The sequence below is a fragment of the Pinus tabuliformis genome, chromosome 5_2, assembly GCF_031772625.1.
Source record: "Pinus tabuliformis cultivar Carrire ecotype Pingquan chromosome 5_2, CPIR1, whole genome shotgun sequence".
Taxonomy (NCBI): Eukaryota; Viridiplantae; Streptophyta; class Pinopsida; order Pinales; family Pinaceae; genus Pinus; species Pinus tabuliformis.
The window spans coordinates 949,258,055-949,285,222 of record NC_142306.1 but is presented as its reverse complement, the minus strand read 5'-3'; the positions used below and the strand labels follow the sequence as shown (position 1 = coordinate 949,285,222).

The window sequence follows — 27,168 nt, the reverse complement described above, 5'->3', positions numbered from 1 at the left end:
CTCTACACAGTGTCTCGGAGGATTGGCAAGTATTCATCCAAAGTATATTGGGCAGAGATACTTTGCCACAGTTGCATAGGATGTGGTTTGATTTGCAGCAAGAGGAGTTGAGGCGAGCTATGCTCAAGAGCTCCATCAGTGGCAGTAGTAGCAGCGAATCGAAGGTGGTGAAGGAGGATGATAATGTGGTTCTCACATTAAAGGGTCCCAGTCAGGGATAGGAGGAGCAGAGAAGGAAGAAGAAGGACCTGTTGAAGGTCAAGTGTTTTAGGTGTGGTGAGCTCGGTCACTACATCATGTAGTGTCCTCTCCGGAAGAAGGAAAGGACAGAGAAGAAAGACCAGTAGGCAACATCAGCTAAGATTGACAAGTTGTACTCCAAGTTGGAGGAATACTTCAAGATGATGGAAGTCACACCTCCAGGAGTGAGGTGGGGAAACTTGGAGATGTAGCCCCAGAGAGCTACAGAGATTAGGTAGGGTCCTTAAGGAGTCCACCTCATGGATCATTACCTGGATACGGGGTCCACAATATTCAGTAGCAGGATGGATTAGTGGCAATTGATGTAGTTAGTACCAGAGAAAAAATTGCATATTATTAATAGTAAGATGTTGAGGAGTGCAGTACAATGTTGGTATCAGTGCAGAGTGGCACAGAGTAGAGTTAGCACCATCATAGATACTTCAGTGGAAAGTGCAGTAGTTAGTAGCAGTCAAGACTCGGGAGGTAGATGCATCATACTGAACACAGTTGATTCAGTATTTTGGATGCTTCTCAATTGCAGTAGTTGTAGATGCAGCAACAACTGATGAGAGGGAATTGCAGTGTAGATGCAGAGTTAGGAGAAGTACAATAGAGTCAATAGCAGCACAAATGCAGCATCAGATTTGCGTAGTAGTTGGTGGGTAGCAGCAGCCAGACTTCAACAACGTAATAGGAGGTGAGACAGAGACAGGGTGTTGTGGCGAGATGCGCAACACTAGAGAGAATACATTACTCTTTAAGAGGGAGTGTTATTTTCTATAGCATCGGATGTGTTCTAGCCACGAAATTTGGTGGAGAGGCTAGAATGCATGAGATCTCAAAAACCCGGAAATTGTTTCTGAAAATTCCACCTAGAGATGGATTAATTAGATTATTAGTATTTTTTTAAATATTTCCTAAGTCAAAATTTAAGGAATATGGTTAATTAATCTGACTTAATTAAGTCAAGGTGAAAATCATCCAGAAACTCACACGGATCAACTCCAAGATGAACCTAGCCATTGGTTAAGATTTAATCTTGATCGTTGGTGCTCGAACAATGGATTATAAGAGGAAGTCGATGGGCATTTGGAAAATACACACCAGAGACACTTGAGAAGTTCAATTTCCTTCATAGATTGATTTCCAGAGAGAAGCATTAGTTGTCGGAGAGCCAGAGATCAATGCAGAGACAATGACGGGAAGAGACATTGAGGCTGGAGAATATTTCTAGATCCAATGAGTGCATTTGTAGAGAGGTAGATGAGCCACAGTGAGGTTGACACATGGACTGTGCAATAGCCTCCAGAGGCAGTTTGATTTCTAAATTCAGCAATTTTTTTCACCGTTCTGGTGGTAGAATAATTTTGCAGAGGCCAGGAGAAGCATTTTTTGAGTTAATGGCAAGCAAAAGCAGCAGCTCAAATCGAGATCCAGGTTGTAGGAATTAGAGCCCACGCAGAGGGTGACGCAAGGAAATTCGTGGAGGGGTTTCAGAGGCTAGTCTTCAGTGCCAAATATGCTTGTGCGGTGAGGAAAATTCCTCACTAGATTTTTTCCAGCATTTTTCTCTGCTTGACAGCCAGTTTTAGCATCCAGACTATTGTGCTCAAATTTTACTATTGTATAATAATAAAACCCTTAGTTGTTGCACCATTTTCCCTGCATTGGGTTTTTCCAGGGACAATTGTCCAAAAATAATGGTGTCAATTTTATTGTGTGTATGTGCTAGTATTTTCTCAGTTTCGAGTGCTATCACTTTCGCAGTATTTTATTTGTGAAGGTTGCAGTGTGATGTATTTCATATTTTGTCGTAGTGGATGGATTCTTACAATAATTAATAATTAGAAAAATAAATTCTATTTGCTTCAATAGGATTTCAGTTTGGTAATTTTCACAACCAACCCCCCCTCGCCACTCTCAGTATTTTCCTAACATGAGGTAATTTTGTACATCTCCTGAAATCCCTAAATATTTTATACTCTGAAAAGTCCTAGATAGGAAGATATAAAAAAATACTAAACTAACATGTTTAAAATTTATTTCAATATTATTCATAAACCCTTAGTTCCACAAGGTATAACTGTGAAATCATAACACACCAAATTATGAAAAATGAAACAAATGTTCCCAAGTATATCTCCTTAATATTAGCCAAGTTTCATTCTCTAAATCATCATTGAAAAAAAATTATTGTGAAATTTCCAAACTAACCTATTTGAAATTGATTTCAAGAGCATTCAAGAACCTAGAATTCCTTAGAGCATATATCTAAAATTACAGCGAACCAAGATCTAAAATTTGAACTAGATGTTCATTGATATTTCATTTGAATATGATCTCAGTTTCATGGTATGAAACCTCATATGAAAAAAAAAAAAATATTGTGAAAATACAAAACTGACCTATTTGAGACTAATTTCAGGAGCATTTAGAAACCCTAACTTCCTTGGAACATATCTCCAAAAATACAGCGAACAAAGATCTGAAATTTGAAGCAAATATTGTCTGAGATATCTTCTCAATATTCTCCAAATTTTATCAACTGAAATATTCTAGAAAAATTATTATAGAAAAAATTCCACAATGACCTGTTTGAAGCAACAAAACCCTAGGAGCATGAGATCCGATACCAAATGTTATGAACATTGCACCTTAAAAATGATAAGAAACCAATAATTACAATTCTCTTTAACGGGGGAACCTCCTTTTACAATGAATACATTGTACAAGAAAATATTTGATGATCCTAAGACTAGGTATATATATACAATAGGAACAATTATAACAAAATGGGACCATGAGGGATTCTAGCCTACATAAAAATATAACTATAGAAACGTAATCGCTCAATATATGTGGCTTAATAGGGGGTTTTACGGTTAACATGGAGTTTATATAAGTCTAATAATCACTCAAAGATCTAACAATTAAATTTCTCAATCTTGATTTTGGGAATACTCACTATTATCTTTAACTCAAGAATCATTGCCATAGAGCTACTATAGAAATTAGATTTATCACAAACCTAAGAAAGACTTTCTCTGTTAGGAATGAGCTAAAGCCTAGAAACAAAGGCATCCCCCTAAATCCAGTAACCTTATTCTAACAACAAATATAACTTTAAAACTTTTACAAGTGAAGTAATGCATACATATTCTTAAGAAAAATGAAAAGAACAATGAAACGTGCATATTACACAAAGATTTACCGTGCAAACCTTTAACTCAGAAAACCATCCTAACTTAAAGTTGCATCTCTATTTTCCAATGTATTAACTTAACCATTCATGATACAACATATATGTATTTTGTAACATCCAAAACCTTATTATGCTAACCAAATTAGATTACAATGTTAATACTTTAACCAAGATTATATTACAATGGGTAAAAAAAAAAAAAGAGAAAAAGCAAAAAGAATTCCCAAGCTCATACTTAAATATGAATGTAGCTCATGCCTCGTGCATAAATGTGCAATATATATGTAAAGAATATAGCAAACCTCCAATATACACAACTTTCCAAATCATTTGCAAGAAATGACCTAGTTTATCTCACCAACAAAACCGTCCCACCTAAACAAGCACTACACAATTATCCACCACTAAATACACACCCAAATTAGCCCAATTGAGACTCATCCTTAGTGGAAACTCAAAATTTAGCACATAATTGTACTTAACACACTCATTCCATCGAATGCACAAAATTCCATTAACTCGTCAATTTATTGTCCATGACTAATCAGCAAATGACCACCCAAGGATCCTATTTATACCTTTTAGAGTCCCATAGCCATTTCCTTGGGCTAACCCCAATTTTCCATGCAACAAGGTCAACATGATGAACTTGGTTCCTCTATAATTGTTTGGGAGGTCCTAGTATATTTTTCAAGAGAACCATTCCTTGCAATGCCACCCCTTTACTTTTCCTTGGATGACCTCCACCTAATCTGTTCTAAGAGATGTGGTCATCTCCCTTAAATGTAGCTCCATGAAATTTTTTGTCTATGTGCTCAACATGCCATGTTTGGTTAAACAAGGGACCTCCTAAGGCAAGGAACCTTCCCTAACTTATTACACACACAAGTATGTTTTCAAGAATTTCTTAAGGCACTTGTTAAAGGTGAGTTGTCTAGTCCAATCCATTTGTTTATGTACCATGCTCTCCTAAATCTTAACCAGTGTGCCTTTGCCTTAAAAAATTAAGGTGACACTAATAACTAAAGGCACTTATTTAACCCCAATGGTTACCTCAATTGGTCAAGTCCCCATCATTAAAGCACCTTTGCTATTAGGAGGTTGTGGGTTCAATTCTCATGACACTCTTAAGATCAAGCTCTATGGTTGAGCCAACAAGAAGTGATCCCTTCGGGTGGATCTTCCTGGTACAAATATTTTGTGGACGTAGTCGTCACTGATCTCTCGGGTCTATGAACCACATAGAAAATAATTAAAAAAACTAAAATATTTTTGGATCATCACCAAACAAATCCTTTTCATTGAGACTCTCTATCACAATCTTTTCATAAAATATCCCCATTTCACTAAACAAACACATGCACCATACATTTTCGACATACCAATTCCATTTAGAAAAATAAAACCTTACACTATAAACATATATCTTTGAAAAAAACCTAAAACTCTTAAAAAATTGCCTCACCCATGTTCAAACCTTCCCTTATAATTATAAATATGTAAGCTAACCCTTATAATTGAACAACAAACATACAATCAACCCATGATGTAATATGATGTAACACCATCCAAAGATGCTAAACTATAAATGAAATGAATTTCAGTTTTCTATATTAGTAGGAGTATAGTCTAACACATCTAATGCTAAAATACATGTACATTTGAATTTTAGTCACATGGAATGCTATCGATCCATCTAAATCTGAATCTATCATGTGCCAAGAGGGATCAAATCCCTCAAAGTGAAAACCTTCTTTTTGGAGTGTAGAATATTATTAATTAATTAATTAATTATTATAATTAATAAATTAAATAATTTATAATAATATTATTAAAGATTATATTTATATTAATTAATTATAATAAATTAATTAATATTTAATAAAAACTAATTTTCTTAATTAATGTTATCAATAACATTATTAGTTATTACTTAATTAATTTATTCATGATGTGTAGAGTGATTGGTTTGTGTAGGGTTTAGTTTTCACCAGGTCATAGGTTTAAATCTCATCTCATGGGGAGGGTTTGATGATGGGAGCTATTTTTGGGGGGTATTAAACTATCCCAAGGGACATCCAAGCTCATTCTTCCATCCAACATTGGGGCTAGCCTCAAGCTAGACATAATAATAATAACCCACATGACGTAGAGCAAATGGTGATAGGGTGTTTTGTTATGGCATTTCGTGGTGGGAAAAAATCTAGCCATGCTAAGGGTTAATGTGACCCACATTGAGTGTGATCCCTGAGTGATTTTGATGGCTTAGGTGTCCCTAGGTCACAGTTACTCGATCCCTGAGTGATTTTGATGGCTTAGATGTCCCTAGGTCACAGCTACGCGATCCCTGAGTGATCCCTGAGTGCTTTTGATGGCTTAGATGCCCCAGGTCTCAGCTACTTGATCCCTGAGTGATCCCTGAGTGCTTTTGATGGCTTAGATGTCCCAGGTCGCAACTACTCGATCCCTGAGTGATTTTGATGGCTTAGTTGTCCCTAGGTCACAGTTACTCAAGCCACGAGTTATGTTGTCAATCGTCTCTGGACTCACATTATCTAGCAAACAAAAAAAATAATTTATTAATTTATTAATTATCTACTTAATTTATGTTATTAATAATAGTAATAACATTAATTATTATTTAACATTAATTATTTTGAATTATAAAGATAATGTTATTTGATGAATAATAACATGGTTGAGGGATCACATTCCAGCCTCATATCCATAATAACTCCTTATTTTAAATATTAATGAAAAATAAAAATAAAAAAATGATATTGTTTATAAAGAATTAAGGTTATGTAGCTTATGAGGGTGGCTCAATTTGTCATCATTATATTATGAAATATTATGTAGATGATGTGATTTAAGAGGCAAATCCCCATAAAAAATACTCACAAAATTATATATATATATATATATATATATTAATGATGGAAAATAAATTATTAAAAAAAAAAAAAAACATTTTTTTTTAATAATTTTTTTTCCAAATTTTATTTTTATATTAAAAAAATATTTATTTATTTTTTATTTTTAATTTCAAAAAAATTAATGTCAAATAAAAAACAGAATCACACATCACTCTCTTAATAATTTATAAAATACACATTTAAACGCAATAAAAAGATTGCGAATCAAAAATATGTATGAATATAATATTATAAAAAAAATGTTGGGATCAATGTTGGAGACCAATAATATTATGTGAATATAATATCATAAAGGAGCGAAACAGAAAAAGTGATAAGTCGGCCACAACCAACATGGGATCCTGACATAAATATAACAGACTACTAGGCCAGAAACTGAAAGTTGGGATCAATGTTGGAGTACAATAATATCTATGAATATAATATCATAAAGGAGTGAAAAAAGAAAACAAAGGATAAGTCGACCCCATGTAACGTGGGATCTTGACCTAAATATAGCAGCCTACTAGGGCATAAACTGAAATCCTTGACTGGGAATCTGCACTGACGAAAGGGAACGATAAGTAAGCGTGTTCTTTTTGCCTCTTTTTCAATCGGATGGCCATTCTTCCTATCCATTTGAGACTGACAACTGCCCACTACTCTATGCATGGATTGGTCGAGAGCTTGAATTCTTGATGTTTATGCACATGGCCTCACATGAACCAAATTCGAAGCTGTCAGGCTCTGCACATGGATTACATGACGTTCATACGCTCTGCTACATAACGCTCCTGAACTTCTTGCTCCTACATGAATTATATATCAAGCAGTTTGTTGTTTTAACTAAACCTACTGTGTTGAGATCTGTGCAATGGCACCTCGCCTGCTACATAACGCTCCTGAACTTGTTAACTAAACCAACTGTGTTGAGATCTGTGCAATGGCACCTCGCCTGCTGTTTGTTTATCTCGCTTCGTTGCTCCTTCTCAGTCTGCTGTGGGAAAGCCAGGTAACTGTAATGCACTTTGTTATGACCCAAGTCATCTACAATATAGGAGGGATATTAAATGGTTTGAGTCCTGACATTTGCCCTAACTTTGTAGGGTGTCAGTTCTTCTGCTGTGAGCACTAATAATGGCCAAGCCAAGATAGCTTTTCCAGTGAGTTCATTTTTTCTCAGTCATTAAATTTTTATTACCATCATTCAATCATGTGAATTCAGGAATTATATGCACATATAATATGCAGTGTGTGATTAACAAGCTTCCAACTTTGGAATGTAACCATAGTAGCAATGCACTTCCTTTCCCTCGGTACAATTAAGAGTACTTTCAAATTGTACATATAAAGGCAACCTCACTTGAATTATTTCCCTGGCTTTTCTGGTATGTGAAGTTTGAAAAAAACGAACTATAAGCTGGCTATGTGAAGGATATTCAATCAAAATAAGCATTGGAATGTCATAATGTTGCGACCTATTATGCCTTATGTTATTGATATAATTTGTAGAATTTGATTGATGTTTTCTTCTCAAACATCAATTGGGTTTAGATTATAGTTGAAAATACAAATAACCATTTTTATGAAATGCACCCAGTATGGAAGCCGACAAGGCAGTTTCCCAGGTGTGAAGCCAACTCCACCTTGAAATTCATTTTTACATTTTTAATAGCTATCCAATATGTGTAATGTGAGATGAGATTTACATTTTTACTTTAAAACTTTATTTACATTTTTTACAATTTTAATCATTACTCATTATTCTACTATGAGATGAGAGGCTAAAAATAGCCTATGGGACAGATTGTTTCTTCATCTGCTTGAATACGTATTCGGCCCTTTTTCTGTGAAGCTTCACAGCTTTTTGACAAACCCCTCGCTAAAGATTATCCCAAGAGCTAGTTGTAAGCATATATGCGTAAATTTCCATGTTGTCTTTGAAGGCCTCGCATTGTAAAATGAATGTTTTTCTGTTTTCACTTTTCCGGAAGAACAAAAAATGCATACTCTTTCCTCCCACACTTCTTTTGGATGCATACTCTTTCCTCCCACACTTCTTTTGGCCTTTTCCAGTGCCCTGTTTCACAAAGGAGTTGATGAGAATTATTCCTTAACTGAGCAATAAGAATTTTGGCTCTCCAAGAGATATTGGCCTCTATGTATGCTTTTGGTTGATGACTATGAGTGGAATTAAACACTTAGTACTTTTTCTTTCTTCCTAGCTCATTATCTCAAGTACACTTGTTGAACTTTTCCATAACAAAATATTTTATCTGTTTGTTGTTGTTGTTGTTTTTTTTTTTTTTTTTTTTTTTTTTGCACAATCTGTCATTAAAGACAACCTTAGGCCATCTATCCTCTTCCATTTTCTCAAAAAAATTTAAATACCTTATGACTAGCACCATAGCAATTGCTTCAATAAGAGCAGTCGTTTCACTTAACAAGATAGCATAAGAGACGGCACTTTTAATCTTGAATTTGTTTGTAATCAAACGCTTCTGAATTTTCTCAATTTGTCTCCACTGCATGGTGGATGTACTATTGGCCCATAGTTCACAACCATATAGAATCATTGGAATCACTAGAAGCCCAAAAAGAGTTTGAGTGGTTTTTCAGTCCCATAACTCTGCCCCTCTACACGCATAAAATGCTTTCCAACCCCCTAAAGTTCTTTTCTTTCTACAACCATCCCAGCTTAGATTTTTGTTGAAGTCAATTCCGAGGTATTTGTAATCCGCAACCTCTTCCAGAATGTTGCCTTCAAAGTAGAACTTATGTTGGTTATGTTTTATTTTCTTAGATAAAACCACTACTTTCGTTTTTCTGATATTGACTTGCATCTCCACACTTCTACAAAAATGCTCAAGGGATAGTAAGTGTTCTTGCAAACCCAGAGCTGATTTAGCAATCAGAATAAGGTCATCTACATACAAAAGAAGCCTTATAACAAACTTACCCAAATATATACCATCACCCCCTTGCGACTTTAACCACTCCTCAACCTTGTCGATATATAAACCAAAAAGGGTAGGAGACAGGGGGTAACCTTGCTTGACCCCGATATCGCTTCTAAAACTTTCAGAAATGCCTGCTGAAGTTCTAATTTTGACTTTCACCTCTTCATATAGCCTATGCACAGCTGCTCTCAAATGTTTAGGAACACAAGTTCCTCCATTCTGTGCCAAAGCTTATCCCTAAGAACTGAGGTAAACGCTTTTCTGAAATCAACAAAGCAACAAAATACTTCTTCCTTTTTCTCCCAAACTTTTTCAATGATGTGCCTTAAAGTTATACAATGATCAACTGTGGAATGTTTAGGTCTAAAACATGTTTTCCCTTTAGCACACTTATCTCTTCCTTCTGCCCACTTGCTAATTTTATTTTCTAGCATGCTTCCAAATAGCTTTTCAAACAAAGGGTTTATCAGGATGGTCCTATAAATGGAGGGATTATTGACGTCACCGCTCTTGAAAAGAGGTTTTGCCAGATGTCCAATCTGTTGATGCGGGAGCATAGACTCGGAAAAATACTTTGTCTTTATTAAAACTAAGGGCTCTCATGTTTTTGAGAAAATATTAAATCTATGTAAATATTAATAGGCTTTTGAGTGATTAAATTATATTTTAATATGAGAGAATTTGGTCAATTGAGGATGTAAAGGGATGAGAGATTTTTCTAAATATTAATTTAGAGATTAGTTTCATTAATTTTGGGTGAGAGAGGATCCTTAGGGATTCAAGAGTGATTTTAGAATTTTGTTGAGATATTTGAGGACTTTGTTGAGTGATTAAAGGGATTTGAACCTAAAATGGTTCAATTCAATTTATATAGATTAATGAGCTTCAAAGGCAAAAATAGATCAGGTAGACTTGAATAGTGAGAGTGTGAGAGTGTGATTGAGAGTAGGTTGAACAGCCAAGGCTGTAAGCCTTCAGGCGATTGTGAAGGGCCACAAATCTGGAATATCTGGCCAACAAGAGTTTGTAAGTAATTTGTTTTGGTTTCAGATTATATAAACATTGGTTGATTGGTTGTGAAAGTTAAAAGTATTTCTGGTTAAATGTATATATATATGGTTGAGGTATCGATCGTTGGAAAGATCGACCAAAGGAAGTGTGCAATAAAAGAAATTTTAAGATCAATTTATGCGCCCAAGCTGAAAGGATGGATATTAATATAACAATTGTTAACTGTGTTGAATAAATCCATGCATGAGTTTATTTGTGTCAAATAAGGAACTCGATTTTAAAATCGGATTGGTTGATATGTAGCACAGGAGAAATTGGGAATTAAATGTAGGAGGGCGCAGAGCTATGTTTTAAAACTCTGTTGGAATTCAATTAAAAAAATTGTTATGTTTAAATAGCAGTGACATAGTTTGAACAGCGTGGCAAATGAGTGGCTTCGACATATCGAGTTGGAAAGTCAAATTCATGGAGGCGCACACATTTTTGCGAAAATTAATTGGACTGTTGTGAATACTGGGTTTATGTTGCAACTGAAACGCTGTTATTTAAATACGCATAACACTGGTATGAAGATTTCAAGACACAAATTAATGAATTTCAATTATGAGATGTGTTAATTTGCTGAACCAGTTCTGTTGAATGTAATCAATGGCAGAAATTGTTATTCGTTTAGTGCGTTGAAGTACAGGTGTAATCGATTGCTGAATTTACTATTGGTTGAAGCGCGTTCTGGACAGAACTATGGACGGAATTAATTGGATGTTGGCTTTTAGTAAGTCAATATCGATTTTACATAAAAACTGAATCATGGAAATGTCAAACCCAGCGTTAGGAATTAAAAGGTTGCGTTTCATTTTTAAGAACAGGTTGGGAAGACTGAGCAGCGTTGAATGGTAAAGGGAATGCGTGGTTTAAATTTGTGAATTGACATTTGAAATTGCAGAAATAGCCAGCGTTATGAAATCCAAGACTGCGTTTATATATGTTTCATAAGTTGCAGGTGGGAATCGATTGGATAGCGCTGGGAATGGAGTCGATTGAATGAAGAACACAGGATATAAGGTATTGCCGGAGGTAACTTGAATCTGTTGAATTTGATTCAGAAGATTGCTGAAAGTCGATCGATGTGTTAACTGCGTTAATGCTGAGTTGAAAGTTTAATCAGTCCAGAAAGAGGACTGTATGATCTCATGAAGGCATAGAGAAAGTAAATCAAATGGTCTGATAGTGCGATACAGGAAAGTGAAGGCAGCGCCACATTAATGTTGGTGAACCAGATTCGATGTTGAGAGCGCGAGGCGGTGAATGGTGAGTAGTTGCATGTTTATTGGTTGTGTATTTTTTTAAACTGGTTCATATGTTGAAAAGCAGAATCGATGGTTAAGATGTGTTAAATAATGGACACAATAAATTTGGGGTTTCTTAAATCTCAATTTGTTGAGTTAGGCGCATTGAAGAGAGGGACTTGAATTTTGAAACATTGGGAATGTTGAATTGATTTGGAATTACATTTTGTATGTATGTGAGGTTACAAGCTTCTGCATATTTGTTGAAAATTGCCGTGTATGGAAATTGAATTGGGGAATTGTTTGAGGCGCATGTTTTTACATGCATGAGTGATGGAGATCCTGGGTATTGCAGGCTCTGCCTGCGTCATTTTTGGTATCAGAGCTGGAATAGCTCTGTTTGAAGATTCAAGTTTTTAAGTTAAGTTAATTGCATGTGATGAATGAATGTTAGATTTTGGAACTAATGAATATTGCAGCACAGAGATGCAGTGCAGTTGAGGAAGTGAAACAAGATCAACAGGATCTTGAAAGGTGAGCTGACAGGTATTATTTATCTCTGGTTTAAAGGTTATGCCTGGATAATTTGATTTACAGGCATAGTGAAGAAATCTCAGCAGGAAGAAGTAGATCACAGCTAGAGTGCAGTGATGAAGGAGTCCAGCAAGGGATTCTAAGTGAATGTGGCAGAACCTAAAGATTCAACAGAGGTTGAATAAAGTTGCAGATGAGAGAAGCCTAAAGGAGCAGTGGAGAATGCTCGAAAGGTTCCAGCAAAGGACCGGTGATTACCAAAAGACCAGATCCAGAGGGAAGGATTGGTGAGGTAAGTGGCAGCAAGAGAGTTTGCTATTGTAGAGGCTTGATGCAACTCATGGGTGAGAAACTCATGGTGAAGGAGATGACTACTGAAATTCATAAAGGAGAAAGCAGAGGTTCAGAAAGAGGCCACAGTAGAAAAGAGAAGAAATATGCCAAAGCGAATGGCATAAGACAGTAGTTGACTCAGGAAGAGTATGAGAAAGAGAAAGTTGAGATAGCAATTCATCTTGAGCTATTAATGGAGTTGTTACGGGAAAATGTGAAAGACCAGAGACATGGTTTGCTCATGAGGAAGAGAGTGAAATGGCAGAGGCTACAGCAGAAAAGAGATCGACAGATAAACATGCAGTTAACAGAGGAGCTGAGGAAGCTCGAGCAGATGATGGATGTACAGTTGAGACGGGAAGAACTCAGAGCAGCTGAGTTGGAAGAGGAGGTTTCCATTGGTGAAACAGAGGAGAAGATCATTGATGATTTCTTGAGTTATTGGGTAAATCCAGATCAGCTGGATAATGTAAAACTGTGTATTTTTGTAGCTGACAATTGTGATGTGATTACAGGTTTTACTGAGGAGGATGTGCAATCTTGTGAAACTGTTACAGCACAAGAGGAAGTTCTTATGGATGCAGAAGAAGTGGATCAGTCTGTAGCACGGATAAGTGAAGCAACAGTTGAGACTGTTGAACTTTGTGATTTTCAAACTGAAAGTTTGTGTGTGAATGCAGGGACTATAAGTGATGATGGTATGCTTCAACAATGCCACAGAGAAATTGCATTGTTGGAATACTTGTTGGAGAATCCAGAGTATGACAGGGAGATTGCAGAAGAAAGAGTTCAGTACAGTGAACAAGAGGAGAAAGACATCATGGAAACAGATGGTATGAGAGGAAGACTAGTTGATAGTCTTGAGAATTCTTTAGAGAATTCTTTGGGCAGAGAGAATCAGCATACTAATGTGCTGATTGAGATGGAGAATTTAGAACAGCATACTGAGGTGCTGGCAGAGGGAAGTAAGGCACTGATGCCTTATGATTTTTGTTTTAACAAGTGTTTTGTGAATGCAGGTATTATCGCAGGTGTTGAAGGACATTTGACTCAGTTGAGCAGTCAAATGAAGGAGAAAGACGAGAATTCTGTGGAAATTTCTAATCCATGGGATGAGGAAGTTATGTTGCTGGAAAGGATGTTTAATGATCAGAATTCAGTGCAAAAAGAATCTCAATTTCAGAATTGGGAATTGCAGATGCATAGAGATGAAGATAGCAAAAAGGAGTACACAATGTACCAGTCCAGTAAGTTACTGATAGGTGAAGGCAAGGAAGAAGTTTTCTGTTGTAGAAGACAAGAGGGCATGGATGATTGGGTGGCAGTAAGAAATGAGAAGGTAAGAACGGGAACAAGTATAGAAGCAAGAAGTCAGCAAGTGACGGTAAAAATTGAACGAGTAAGAACTGAGCAAGCCGTCTTAGCTCAGCAGGCAGCAAGAAATCAGCAGCTTGAAGATTTATTGGACAAGGAAATTGAATTAATCAGAAGAATCATGTTGAAAGTGTCTTAGAGGAAGACATCAGCAAGGAAGAGAAGCAGCAGAAGCAGCAGCAAAATGAAAACAGAGACAGATTGTGAAAGTGCAGCTAGTGGAGCAAGACAGCATAAGATATGGAGACCTGGAGAAAAGCAGCATACGACAGCAGAAATTGATGATGAGTTACAAAACAAAATGTGGGATCCAGGCGGACAAAGATTTAAAAAGCATGATCTGGAGATCATGATCATTTTCTACCTTGGGATTCAAAAGCATGATCTGGAGATCATGATCATTTTCTACCTTGGGAGTCTGATGCAGGAGCATAGACTCGGAAAAATACTTTGTCTTTATTAAAACTAAGGGGTCTCATGTTTTTGAGAAAATATTAAATCTATGTAAATATTAATAGGCTTTTGAGTGATTAAATTATATTTTAATATGAGAGAATTTGGTCAGTTGAGGATGTAAAGGGATGAGAGATTTTTCTAAATATTAATTTAGAGATTAGTTTCATTAATTTTGGGTGAGAGAGGATCCTTAGGGATTCAAGAGTGATTTTAGGATTTTGTTGAGATATTTGAGGACTTTGTTGAGTGATTAAAGGGATTTGAACCTAAATTGGTTCAATTCAATTTGTATAGATTAATGAGCTTCAAAGGCAAAAATAGATCAGGTAGACTTGAATAGTGAGAGTGTGAGAGTGTGATTGAGAGTAGGTTGAACAGCCAAGGCTGTAAGCCTTCAGGCGATTGTGAAGGGCCACAAATCTGGAATATCTGGCCAACAAGAGTTTGTAAGTAATTTGTTTTGGTTTCAGATTATATAAACATTAGTTGATTGGTTGTGAAAGTTAAAAGTATTCCTGGTTAAATGTATATATATATGGTTGAGGTATCGATCTTTGGAAAGATTGACCAAAGGAAGTGTGCAATAAAAGAAATTTTAAGATCAATTTATGCGCCCAAGCTGAAAGGATGGATATTAATATAACAATTGTTAACTGTGTTGAATAAATCCATGCATGAGTTTATTTGTGTCAAATAAGGAACTCGATTTTAAAATCGGATTGGTTGATATGTAGCACAGGAGAAATTGGGAATTGAATGTAGGAGGGCGCAGAGCTATGTTTTAAAACTCTGTTGGAATTCAATTAAAAAAATTGTTATGTTTAAATAGCAGTGACATAGTTTGAACAGCGTGGCAAATGAGTGGCTTCGGCATATCGAGTTGGAAAGTCGAATTCATGGAGGCGCACACATTTTTGTGAAAATTAATTGGACTGTTGTGAATACTGGGTTTATGTTGCAATTGAAACGTTGTTATTTAAATACGCATAACACTGGTATGAAGATTTCAAGACACAAATTAATGAATTTCGATTATGAGATGCGTTAATTTGTTGAACCAGTTCTGTTGAATGTAATCAATGGCAGCAATTGCTATTCGTTTAGTGCGTTGAAGTACAGGTGTAATCGATTGCTGAATTTACTATTGGTTGAAGCGCGTTCTGGACAGAACTATGGACGGAATTAATTGGATGTTGGCTTTTAGTAAGTCAATATCGATTTTACATAAAAACTGAATCGTGGAAATGTCAAACCCAGCGTTAGGAATTAAAAGGCTGCGTTTCATTTTTAAGAACAGGTTGGGAAGACTGAGCAGCGTTGAATGGTAAAGGGAATGCATGGTTTAAATTTGTGAATTGACATTTGAAATTGCAGAAATAGCCAGCGTTATGAAATCCAAGACTGCATTTATATATGTTTCATAAGTTGCAGGTGGGAATCGATTGGATAGCGCTGGGAATGGAGTCGATTGAATGAAGAACATAGGATATAAGGTATTGCCGGAGGTAACTTGAATCTGTTGAATTTGATTCAGAAGATTGTTGAAAGTCGATCGATGTGTTAACTGCGTTAATGCTGAGTTGAAAGTTTAATCAGTCCAGAAAGAGGACTGTATGATCTCATGAAGGCATAGAGAAAGTAAATCAAATGGTATGATAGTGCGATACAGGAAAGTGAAGGCAGCGCCACATTAATGTTGGTGAACCAGATTCAATGTTGAGAGCACGAGGTGATGAATGGTGAGTAGTTGCATGTTTATTGGTTGTGTATCTTTTAAAACTGGTTCATATGTTGAAAAGCAGAATCAATGGTTAAGATGTGTTAAATAATGGACACAATAAATTTGGGGGTTCTTAAATCTCAATTTGTTGAGTTAGGCGCATTGAAGAGAGGGACTTGAATTTTTAAACATTGGGAATGTTGAATTGATTTGGGAATACATTCTGTATGTATGTGAGGTTACAAGCTTCTGCATATTTGTTGAAAATTGTCGTGTATGGAAATTGAATTGGGGAATTGTTTGAGGCGCATGTTTTTACATGCATGAGTGATGGAGATCCTGGGTATTGCAGGCTCTGCCTGCGTCATCTATGGGGAACCCCTATTGTACAATGTTGTTGAAAATTTTTGTAATGTGAGGTGCAAGGATCTTTGAGCCCCACTTTAGATATTCTGCTTGGAGTTTAGCTAGGTCTTTTGCTTTTCCAACACCCAACTTCTTGATACCCATCTCTACCTCTTGCACCATGAAGAGTTCAGTCTCAGCATTGATCAAGGGGGGAGGGTTAACCTTGGGATCATGCTCATAGAGTTGTCTTGCATAATAAAACCATTTAGAAGTTGTAATACTATTTCCAGTTTGTATCTTTTTCGGTTGGAGCTCCTTTCAAAATAATTTGGGTTTATTTTTCCCAAGGAAGATTAGTTCTTCCCTCCTTGAAACCATGAAATTAGCCTTTTTCTTGCTTAATAACTGCTTGTAAGCTTTGATCTTTATGGTATCCTTGTTTGACTCTTTCCACATTCTCCTTGCCTTTTTGCATTCCTCGTCAAACCAAGCATTAACCAGAAAGAAATTTGTTTCAGGCTTCTTAATTTTTGCTCTTTTGCACTTTGCAAGTGCGCATTGAATTAAATGTGTTAATTCATGACTATGAAGGTTATGAATTTTGATTTACTCCTTTTCGAAGAGCCTCTCTAGCGTCATTTTTAAGGTATTACAATTTTCTGGAGTCAAAAGAATTCTGCCCTGTGGGAAATTTTGTTGGACATGCTAAATTTTTACTCTAATTGTTTCTTTCCAGTCCAATAGAAAAATAAATAAATTAGCTTGTGATCTGATTTTAAGTCCCACAGTTGATCTCCAATAAAAACTTCCTCCATTTTCTCACACAAACCATGTGAGCAAATTACATAATCTACTACACTTGCTCCATTGTAAGTATTGCAAATAAAATTGCCAAACTTTGCCCATCTAGTCAAGCCATTAGATGACTAAATCAAAGGCCCCACATAGAGTAAGCAGTTGTTCACCAAAGAGATTGTAGCCCTTGTCCTATGAAATTCTTTCCCATTGATGATTACTCTCTTATGTAAGCCAAATAGGGTCGCAATCATCTTTACAGCAAAGAATGCATGCTTGCTCACTTGCATTCCTAGCATTGAAATCACCCACTATAAGGACTTCACCTAGCTGCGAATATGTTGCAATATCCGCTTTTAAGGCTGCAAATGGATCTTTTTGGTCAAGCCCTCTACCTTTGTAGATTTTTGAAACTTGCGGCGCAAAATAGCATGCTTCAATTCTTATGTGGTTTCCATTTTTTGATATTCTAAACCAAATGAATTGCTTATTTGAGTCTTCTTTTTCTAACTGAATGAGACGACCTTCTTTCTCCCTTACTAAAACCATGATACCCTTGTGCCCTTTGCCATTCCCTGCTACCTTGTTCCACACTTCCATCTTCCAGTATCCTTCAAACAGAGGTGTCTTACACCCTTCATGCTCATGTGTTTCTATGAGGAAAATTATGTCTCTATCTTTCGCAATAGGCCCTAACCAAGGTCCTCGTCTCCATGGGTAACATCTGCAGTTCCAACAAACTAATCTTAAGGAAACTTAGGTATGACTTGATTGCTATTTATTTTGACATGCAAGACTCACATTTGAGTCTTTGTCCCTGCTTTCCCATACTGACCTTGTTTCCTGATTTCATGTTGAAGAGTGTGTTGCCTCTTCTTTATTAGCATCTTGCTGCTATGTTTTGGAAGGAGGTCCAAATCACATTATCACAGCTTCATCTTTATAAATACATGCTCTCTTGCCTTCATCTCTTGTTGCCCTAACCTTTAACATTTCCTCCCTCCTTTCCTCCTGTCCATGAGGCCCTTGAAATCATAAAACACCCTCATAACCTCAATAGGGAAGGAGGCTTGGAAATTAGAAAAAATTGGACCTCCCTTCTCACCCCCATTGATTAAAAAGGACCCTCCATTTCTCACCAGCCCTACCATCCTTCATCCTTTCCACCCTTTGCTCCCCCACCCCACCTCTCGCTATTAACCCTTTACCAAACTCACCCCTCCTCTTCATGCTCTACCCTTTAGCATCTCAACTCTCTTCCCCCTTTCCTTTCATTGACCCTACTCTAGGTCTAACCACCTCCTCACCCAACCATTCAAATATGTTTATAAAATAAACTAGACTCCATAGTAAATACAATTAAGATTCAATTTATAATACACAAACAATAAACTAATAACACAATATATATGATTCCTTTAAACATAGATAAATAAAATTTAATTAGAATAAAAAAGATAGAATATTAATAAACATAATATTAGGAATTATAAAAGATGGAATACACTTAAAAAATAAAAAACTAGAATTCACATTAATTACAATTAGGTTTCAATTTACACTAACAATAAACTAATATCACAAGACATATGATTCCTTTAACATAGATTAATATAATTTAATTAGAATAAAAAAGATTGAATATTAATCAATAACATAAACATAACATATTATTAAGCATAAAAAAGATGAAACTTACTTACAACATAAAAACTAGACTTCACATTAATTACAATTAAGATTCAATTTACTCTAACAATAAACTAATAACATAAGACATAACAAACACATTAAACTTCTCTCCTACAAATTAAACTATTGAAAATAAAATAAAATAAAATATACAATAAAAATTTGAATAAACTTATTATATATATATATATAATCCCTAAAAATACATAATAAATTTAATGAAAACCTAGAAACTAGTAAATCACATAAACTTGAATTAAGCAATATTCAAAATATTAAAAGAAATAATTTACTAAACACCTCTCCTTTAAACTTAGACAAATAAAAATTTAATTAGAATAATAAAATAATTAATAGACAATTTATTAAAGTAACAAAACTGATTACATTAGATAAATAACTAACTAATAACATAAACTTATATAAATCAATAATTAAATATTAGGTGAAGCAATTTAAACATAAATAAGTGCATTTAATTAGAATAAATTTAAAATAATAAAAAAGATTACAAGAAAGTTAATAAAACATAAAAGAAAAATGAACGCAATATATCTATTATTAAAATAAAGTAACTTATATAATTAGTAATTTATTAACAATAACATAATAATAATGAATTTAAATAGAAATCATTAAACTAGTCGGCTTCCCAACTTGACAACCTTACATAATCATATTTATTACTCGAGCTCCTATCTTTTGTAAATCAGTCCGGATGATGAGTCTTGGTCTAGACTCTAAACGTCGACAAATTAAAAATGAAAACTATGGAATATCTGAATTCATTGTCTCATAAATTGTAATTACTATTTTCTACAATAAAACTTGGTGTGGAGATTATTGGATTGCAATTATGAATCTTACACGGGAATATAAGGCGTCGGTGGTCATTATATATGGTTTTATGCTTTCTCATTTCTCTGGCTAGTCCAAGTGAATTGTTATTTTTTTTTAATTTTAATCCCAAAAAGCTGGTGGATTGGTAACACACACCACATTTTTCAAAAAAAAATGTTACAAAGCCCCTCATGTAGAAATTGCAAAATAACTTTGACATGGATAATAGTCAGGCCTTTTTTTAAAATAGTTTGCAGGTTTAGGGGATTGATTACTTATATTTTTAATAAATTCTGAATTAAGATGTTATTAGATTAATTTGTAATGAAATTTTGTTAGGAAAAAGTGTTTATATTTTTTTTTAAATTTTAAATTTTTATAATTTAATTGTAAATGTAGAAAATTGTTCCATTCATAATAATAAACTAAAACTTCTATTAATTTTTTATATCAAATTATTAATAAAAAATTAAATATTTACACTACAATAATGGGAAACAAATTATAAAAAAAATTATACATGAGGAAGAGAAAAACAAAATAATGAATAAATACTACTCTACATGACACATACTTACAATTCATAAGTTATAAAAACCTAATTACAATGATATTTACTATAGTCATGATATTTCAAGAATTAATGAATCTTTGAAGGTAGATCTCTTGTGGACACTTCCAACCAGCTCTTTCAAAATGGCATTTCCAAAATAGCTTTGAACACCTTCATTGTGGGTACATATTCTATGTATAGATTTTTGCACTTTCAAAATAATTATGATTTTTTTATTGTGGATGTGTCTTATATAGAATTTAATTTGGACTATCTAAATTTTGTGGGCATTTTTTTAGTATATCACCACTCATGTAAATACTTGCAATATATAAGAAACTCTACAGGACCAAGAATTATTCAATAGGTAATCTATTGAATAAGTGTTTGAGCTATCTCACTCTCTATTTAAATCATGAGTCACATGTTTGCATATGATTCAATAAAATTTCATGTGGTTAAATTTAAAAAACCTCTTACATAAGTCAGGTACTAAATATTCTAACTTGGGGCTTTGACTAAGATCATTCATTTTAGTAAAGTTCTTCTCTACATTAAATACTTGTGACTCCTTATAATTGATCTATTTGAAGCTAGAAAAGCAAGACACCTCTAGTCACACCATCTACCATTATTATGATCTCACAATCATTTTAAGTAAAAATAGTGAGCCTTTTTTTTGTGGAACCATAGAATATCAAAAAGACATTACCCTTCAACCATCCAAGTTCAAATAGTCATAAAGGGAAAATACCACCTTTTTCCACTCCCTAAATAGTTTGAAAAGAGACTATTCTCCACCTCTTTCAAAGCCTCTTGAATCCATTCAAGAATAAAAGAACCTCGGATCCCAAAATCATGGGGTAAACCAATAATATATCAACCTATCCATGAAATTGTACCAAGGAATCCACTCTAAAGAATCATGTAAGTGAGGATAGACTCTAATGAGTAAAACACTTGAGGTCATTGTTATCGCAAAATCTAGCAACGTAATGCAAAGCCCCAATAGGCACTCTAGGTCTTAGGGCAACAAAGAGATCAATCAGCACTATCACCTTAGTGGCTTCTCCCCAACTATTTTGTGGTTGAATATTATCCCCATGAGGAAGAAATCCCTAACAAGACTTAGAGCTTAGATGATTAAGGATCCTAGGCCAAATGGCTCTCTAAGGAGCTTGCAAAGCATACACCTTAGAATGTTAATTGATTGAGAAATGAAGGCGAAAAGAGATGATGGATTCGAGGGAACTACTAGCAAAGCCTTGGAGGTTGAGATAATATCTAAGGATGCTCAAGAAAGTTCTTCGCTAACCACTGTCAACTTATAAAATGTTATTGTAAGTTAGGTTTTCAAGGGTATGTAGGTTTACAACATGAAAAAAGTTACAACAACTATATAAATAGCCTATTAATGGTAATAGAAAGAAAGGATTGAGGCTATTTGAGGAGGTAAACAAGGGGTATATCAAGATTGTGTTTCTAATGGTTGAAAATGCACAAAATAATAAATAATACCTAGATGTCATCCTTAGAAATGGGGGTAAAACATATATAAAATGATAGATTTTTATTTTTAAACATTAATAAATGCAATAACTATTTATAGGATAAATACATAGAGGTGCAATTACGCTATAAAATGTAGATTTAATCAATAATATAACCTTAGTTTACCATAAAACACATAAAAAAAAAGGAAAAAATAGGTTGATCAATACATAAAGACTAGTTTCTTCAATCAATTGGGTAATGGAGTCAATAAGACAAGTTCAATGCAAGCAAAACTTGGACATAGAGGAAGGGGGGAGAGAGCTTGCTTCACCTCCAAATCCTAGTGGCTTCCTTATTTACAAGGTTTTAAGGCCAAAGAGGGAAAATTTAGTCACTTAGATGGATAGTTGATGACAAATTTTGCATGATGAGAAATAAAGGTTCATAAAAGATCTTGCAATTTTTAATATGGCACATGACAAACCCCTAATTTTAGCAATTCATGCAAAATGGAAGAAAATAGAATTAAAATTACACCATTCAAACAAGTCACCACTTCTTCAATCCAAAGAAAAGCCTCTTTGTGCAAAACATACCACCCCCTTCAAGGCAATCCACATGCCTACTTAGTCATCATGTCTAAGAGAAAGAATAGGAACTAGAGTGCACTCTTTGCAATAGAGAAATATGAGTGTGACTAACAATGACTCAACTAAGTCAACTCTCCTTTATTTATATGAGGGTAACCAAGTCAAATTATTTCTGTTTTACAAGTAAAAGCCCTAAAAATTAACTTTAAACATTAAACAAGCCTAATAGGTCACAAGCCAACCTAGAGATAGTTGTACATAATGATAAAAAACAATAAAAGACTCCCCTCTCTCCACATGTGTCAAAAAAGTAGCTCTCCAACACGACATCGTGATCATAAGATGAGAATCTCCATCAAGTAAGGTGGAAAAAGGGTCCAAGAATGCTCATCACTCCAAGACACCTCATCAAGGTAAATGGTGTATATTCAAGCTACAACTCCTCTCCAATATGTCATCTTCAAGAAACCATTATTCATCATCTTAGGGTTTGCATGGTTAATGTGGCAATCTTAGTGCATGACATCATCATCAAAATAAGGTGTGCCAACCCTCTCAAATTGTTTCAAGTGATCACCATCCTCATCTAGGATCTAGAACAAGGAAATTTCCATCAAGAAGGAACGAGGCCAACCTGGGGGTATCCTGGGTCCTCTAGAACACATCATTAGTCTTTCCAATGACCTTGCTTCTGTTAATTCTCAAATCATCGCCACATGTGAACGACTTGAATACTCATTCACTAAGGACTGAGGAGTCCTACCACTCTAGGTACTATAAGCTGACCTCAAGTGCACCACAGGGGGCAACCCTAATAATAGTTATGCAATTTTCAATTGGCAAACATAATAAGGTCAATTTTTGATATTTTCTTCATTGTAGTAACTATATGGTATTAACAGAAGAGGAATTTCTATCAGAAACACTTCCTGAAATCTATAATCCTAGTGTGAAAGATGAACCTTAACAAATAAATATTGAAATTTAATTATAAAGAGTTAGGAAAAAACAAAAAGAAAAAGAAAAAAAAAACATTAATGATTCGAGATGTTGAATCATTCAAATATAATAAGAGATCATTGCAACATGTACAAATGTTCTCCAACTTTCCATCCCAACTGTCTAAAGATAGCCATGTTCAATAATAAATATTGAAAACTAAAACTTGCAGAGATGATATAGAAACTTATATATTTTAAAATGCGAACAACATCATACACGAACAAATTACAAAATGTAAGATTGTAACAATCGTAAAGGTAAAAAAAAATTGTCATAAGTCAAGAGACAAGCTTCTAAAATAGATGACAATCAAATGTTGGTCATTTAACCATTCAGATCGATAGTATGATATCAGAACACAAACAACTAAACGAAATAGTTTCTAACCAAGAACAAGTCTCAGATTTAGCTTTCTATGATTGTTACGCACACATAACGAACACAACAAAATTCATCTAAAACACAAAGAAAAACTTTCAATAATGTAATAACATACTGTGTAACATGTACAAATAGCTTCACAAAATTGAAAATTATCACTTCTATCAATCACACCCCCCCCCCTACGAGAAACAGGGTCTTAAATAATTAGTCTAAAATATATCTAATTAAGTATTTGTCTCAAACGTAGAAAATCAAAATTAAAATAAAACAACTCTTAAAATAAAATTTTATGCATCATGACACCTTCACGGCTTTGAAGTCTTGACTTTATTCATTGTGCTTGTAGAGGAGAAAGCGTGGGTCCCACACACCCAAGCTATAGGTCCCTGAGTTGTAATTAAAGTAATTTCACTCCAGTCTTATGGTTGCTCTGTCATAGATTTCATTGGTGGAACTGGTTGAACAGCTTGAATTGTTGAGGAGGCATGTTCAATAACAATATTTCATTTCAAATGGTTTCTTAGCTTAGCCATTTTATCCCATTATGTGGTTGGCAACCAAGGCACATTTTTATATTTTGTTATAACCACCACCAATCATGATCTAATCTAATAATGGGCTTTAGGAAGGCTTTGTATTATCTTGGTAATTCCATCCAAGATGGCAAAGTCTCTGCAAAGGTTTTTTATGGTTGTAATTGTTGAAATCGCCTCTTCACCTTGTAAAGCCAAGCAACCAAGATCTTGTTCTATATTCTTTAGTTTATCACAGAATTCCTCCTAAGATATCACCCAATTATCTTTTCCCCAAAACGAAGGAACACCAAACCTGCCAATATAGTTCCAGTCTTCTCTAAAGTCATCTATTTCCTTAGTGGCCTTCTCAAATTCTTCCTGCATCACTTGCATCGTGGCACGCTTTTCTCTTAACATATAGAGAGAGAAAACACATTGATCTTTGGTAGGCAGATCCATCTCTCTCAAAGTTTCATCCTCAAAGGTTTTGATAAGATCAATGAGTGAATCGATATCTTTCAATCCTTCATCTAGAGTCGAGGCTGTGTTTTTTCTTCTAAGTTTACACTCTAAAAAAATACCCTTTCACAATCTGAGAGGATTTCAACATAGGCTCGAACTGTAGAGATATTTTGTCTGATTTCTCTCCATATTTCCCCTTTTTCCTGAATTAACACTTTCTTACTTGTGTGGGTAATTTTAATCACTTCCCGTAGGGTCTTAATATCATTATGCGATTTCTTTAGAGCAATTTGAATTTGTTCAATCTCTTCATTTTTTTATTTACCAAATTCTCCCCTCTATATTCGGCTCTTTCCTTATCGGATTGGGCCAATTCTAGTTCTTGTTTTAACTGAGTTATCTTAACACATAGTAGTTGGGACTCTTCGGTTTCATATGTTTGAGTAGAGTTAAGAGCTCGATCCACCGAGGCTTTGTATTCTGCCAAAAGCTTGAGGTGATGCTCTTCTTTTTCGCGGGAGTCTATCTTTAGTAGCTCCATTTGTTTAAGGGTCTCTTGGCGTTCTTCCTCCTTGAGCCACAAGGCTATTTCCATCTCTTGGAGATGGGTTTCAACCTCTTCCTTTCTTTCAAATGCCTGAATTAAAACATGAGGGTCATGATCAGGTATTTTTAGAATAGCTTGTAAATATTTGATCTCCTTTTCTTTTTCTTCTAGCAACTTCTTAATGCACCTGTTGTAGTGGCTACAACCACCCTCCAAAATTTTGCCTTCACTTCATTTTGGAGCCTCCCTCCTCGAAATATTAGCAGCCATCTTATATTACTCAGGTACTTGTGTTTCATTTGATTTTATCTTCCGCTTAACAACTTGTGTTCACTTTCTTGTTCTGTCGACTAACAACAAGTTGACCCAGCAGCTTGGTTTACATTCGGTCTTGTGCTGTCTAGGAAAACTGCGCAATCCTAAAGGGCAGTTGCCTTACACTTAGGAATTGTAGAGAGCAGGCCAATAGCCTTTCTCTGGAGAATTGCGCAAAGTAGGCCAATCAGCCTTACTCTGGAAAATTGCATAGAGGTAGCCAGCCTTGCTCTGGAAAATTGCACAAAGCAGGCCAACAGCATTACTCCCATAAATTGCGCAAAGAAGGAAGCCAGCCTTGCTCTGGAAAATTGCACAAAGCAAGCCAACAGCATTGCTCCCATAAATTGCGCAAAGAAGGAAGCCAGCCTTGCTCTGGAAAATTGTGCGAAGCAAGTAGCCAGCCTTGCTCCGGAAAATTGCACAGAGCAGGCCAGCAGCCTTTCTCTGGAAAATTGCGCAGAACTTGGAGAGACAGTCGGGGCCACTCAGCCCAAAAACGGCGCAGAAGCTTCCCTTCAATTGTTTTCAATTGCATGTGTCGGTAGGTTGCCCAATTCCCTCTAGAACAACACAACTCTTCCTTGCATGCATGGCAGTGTTTCCTAAAAAAATAAAAAAAGCGAAAAAGAATCCCTAGATTCTAAGGACCTATTTTTAGCACTGGGAGTTACATGCAAAGTCGATTTTAGAAACTTCCCACCAAGTGTCACTTTTTCGTAGTTTTGTGGCATGCATGTCATAAACCCTAAATCTAAAAACCTATTTAATAGATGCCCCAGAGCTCATTCTTCACATTCGATCTTGGAGCCCTGGCATTCCCAAGGCATCTAGGAACCTTCAGCACAATCGGCGCAGCTTTTCCGGGTAAGTTTTTATTTTCATGTCTTTTGACGCTTTTTATGTCACTTTTTATTTCTTGGCTTGTGTGAGTGTTGTTTTCCTAGTTTTATTGAATGATCGTTGGTGTTTCAATGTATTTTAACTTGTATAAGTGTTGTTTCAAGTTTTGCATTTCATTTCCTTAATGTCGCATGCATAACCCTAATTTCGCACTAACAGTCATCGTTGCGGCAACTCTCCTCATGAGCTCTGTTGTTTTCAATTTGAGTGATTTATACACTTGCTTCGATTACATGCATGATTATTCACTCCAATTTGGACCATCTTGGCACACTCATTCAATCCTTCTCATTTTCAGGTTTCCCTTGGGCAAATATGGGCTACCTTGGCCTAGATCTTGCTTATCCTAGCATACACTGCATATTCCTAGAAGTCAAGGCTCTACCTTGCCTCCAGGAATTGCACAAAGGTTACCTGACACTGGCTCCCAATTGTGCTCTACACAATCCTAGAAAACAGTGCCCAGTCCTGCCCACTAGGGCTGCGCAGTGCTAGCCAGCAACCCAGCTTTACTGAACTACACATTGCATGGTTCCAGTCCATAGTCAGCCTCTCTAGAATATGCAGTTCCAGTCAGCAGAAGGCCTCACTAGTAGCTGGAACTGCGTAATGCGCAGTTCTAGCTGACATTCTCCCAGCCTCTTAGAGTCAACGTTGTGCAACCTTGCTCAGTAGTCACCGAGTTTGTTGAATG

General features: G+C 35.4%; 1 long non-coding RNA gene across 2 annotated transcripts in view; it reads left to right on the top strand.

The window, feature by feature from the left end:
- The first annotated feature begins 7,015 nt into the window (after positions 1-7,015).
- The window catches only part of LOC149162404 (uncharacterized), a 71,716-nt gene continuing 51,563 nt past the window's right edge, over positions 7,016-27,168 (top strand). Inside the window, exons 1-2 of one of the 2 annotated variants that reach the window (XR_016261932.1) lie at positions 7,016-7,372; positions 7,467-7,523. This is a non-coding gene — a long non-coding RNA (uncharacterized LOC149162404). The remainder of the gene's footprint in view (positions 7,373-7,466; positions 7,524-27,168) is intronic. The other variant, XR_016261931.1, reaches the window with a different exon arrangement.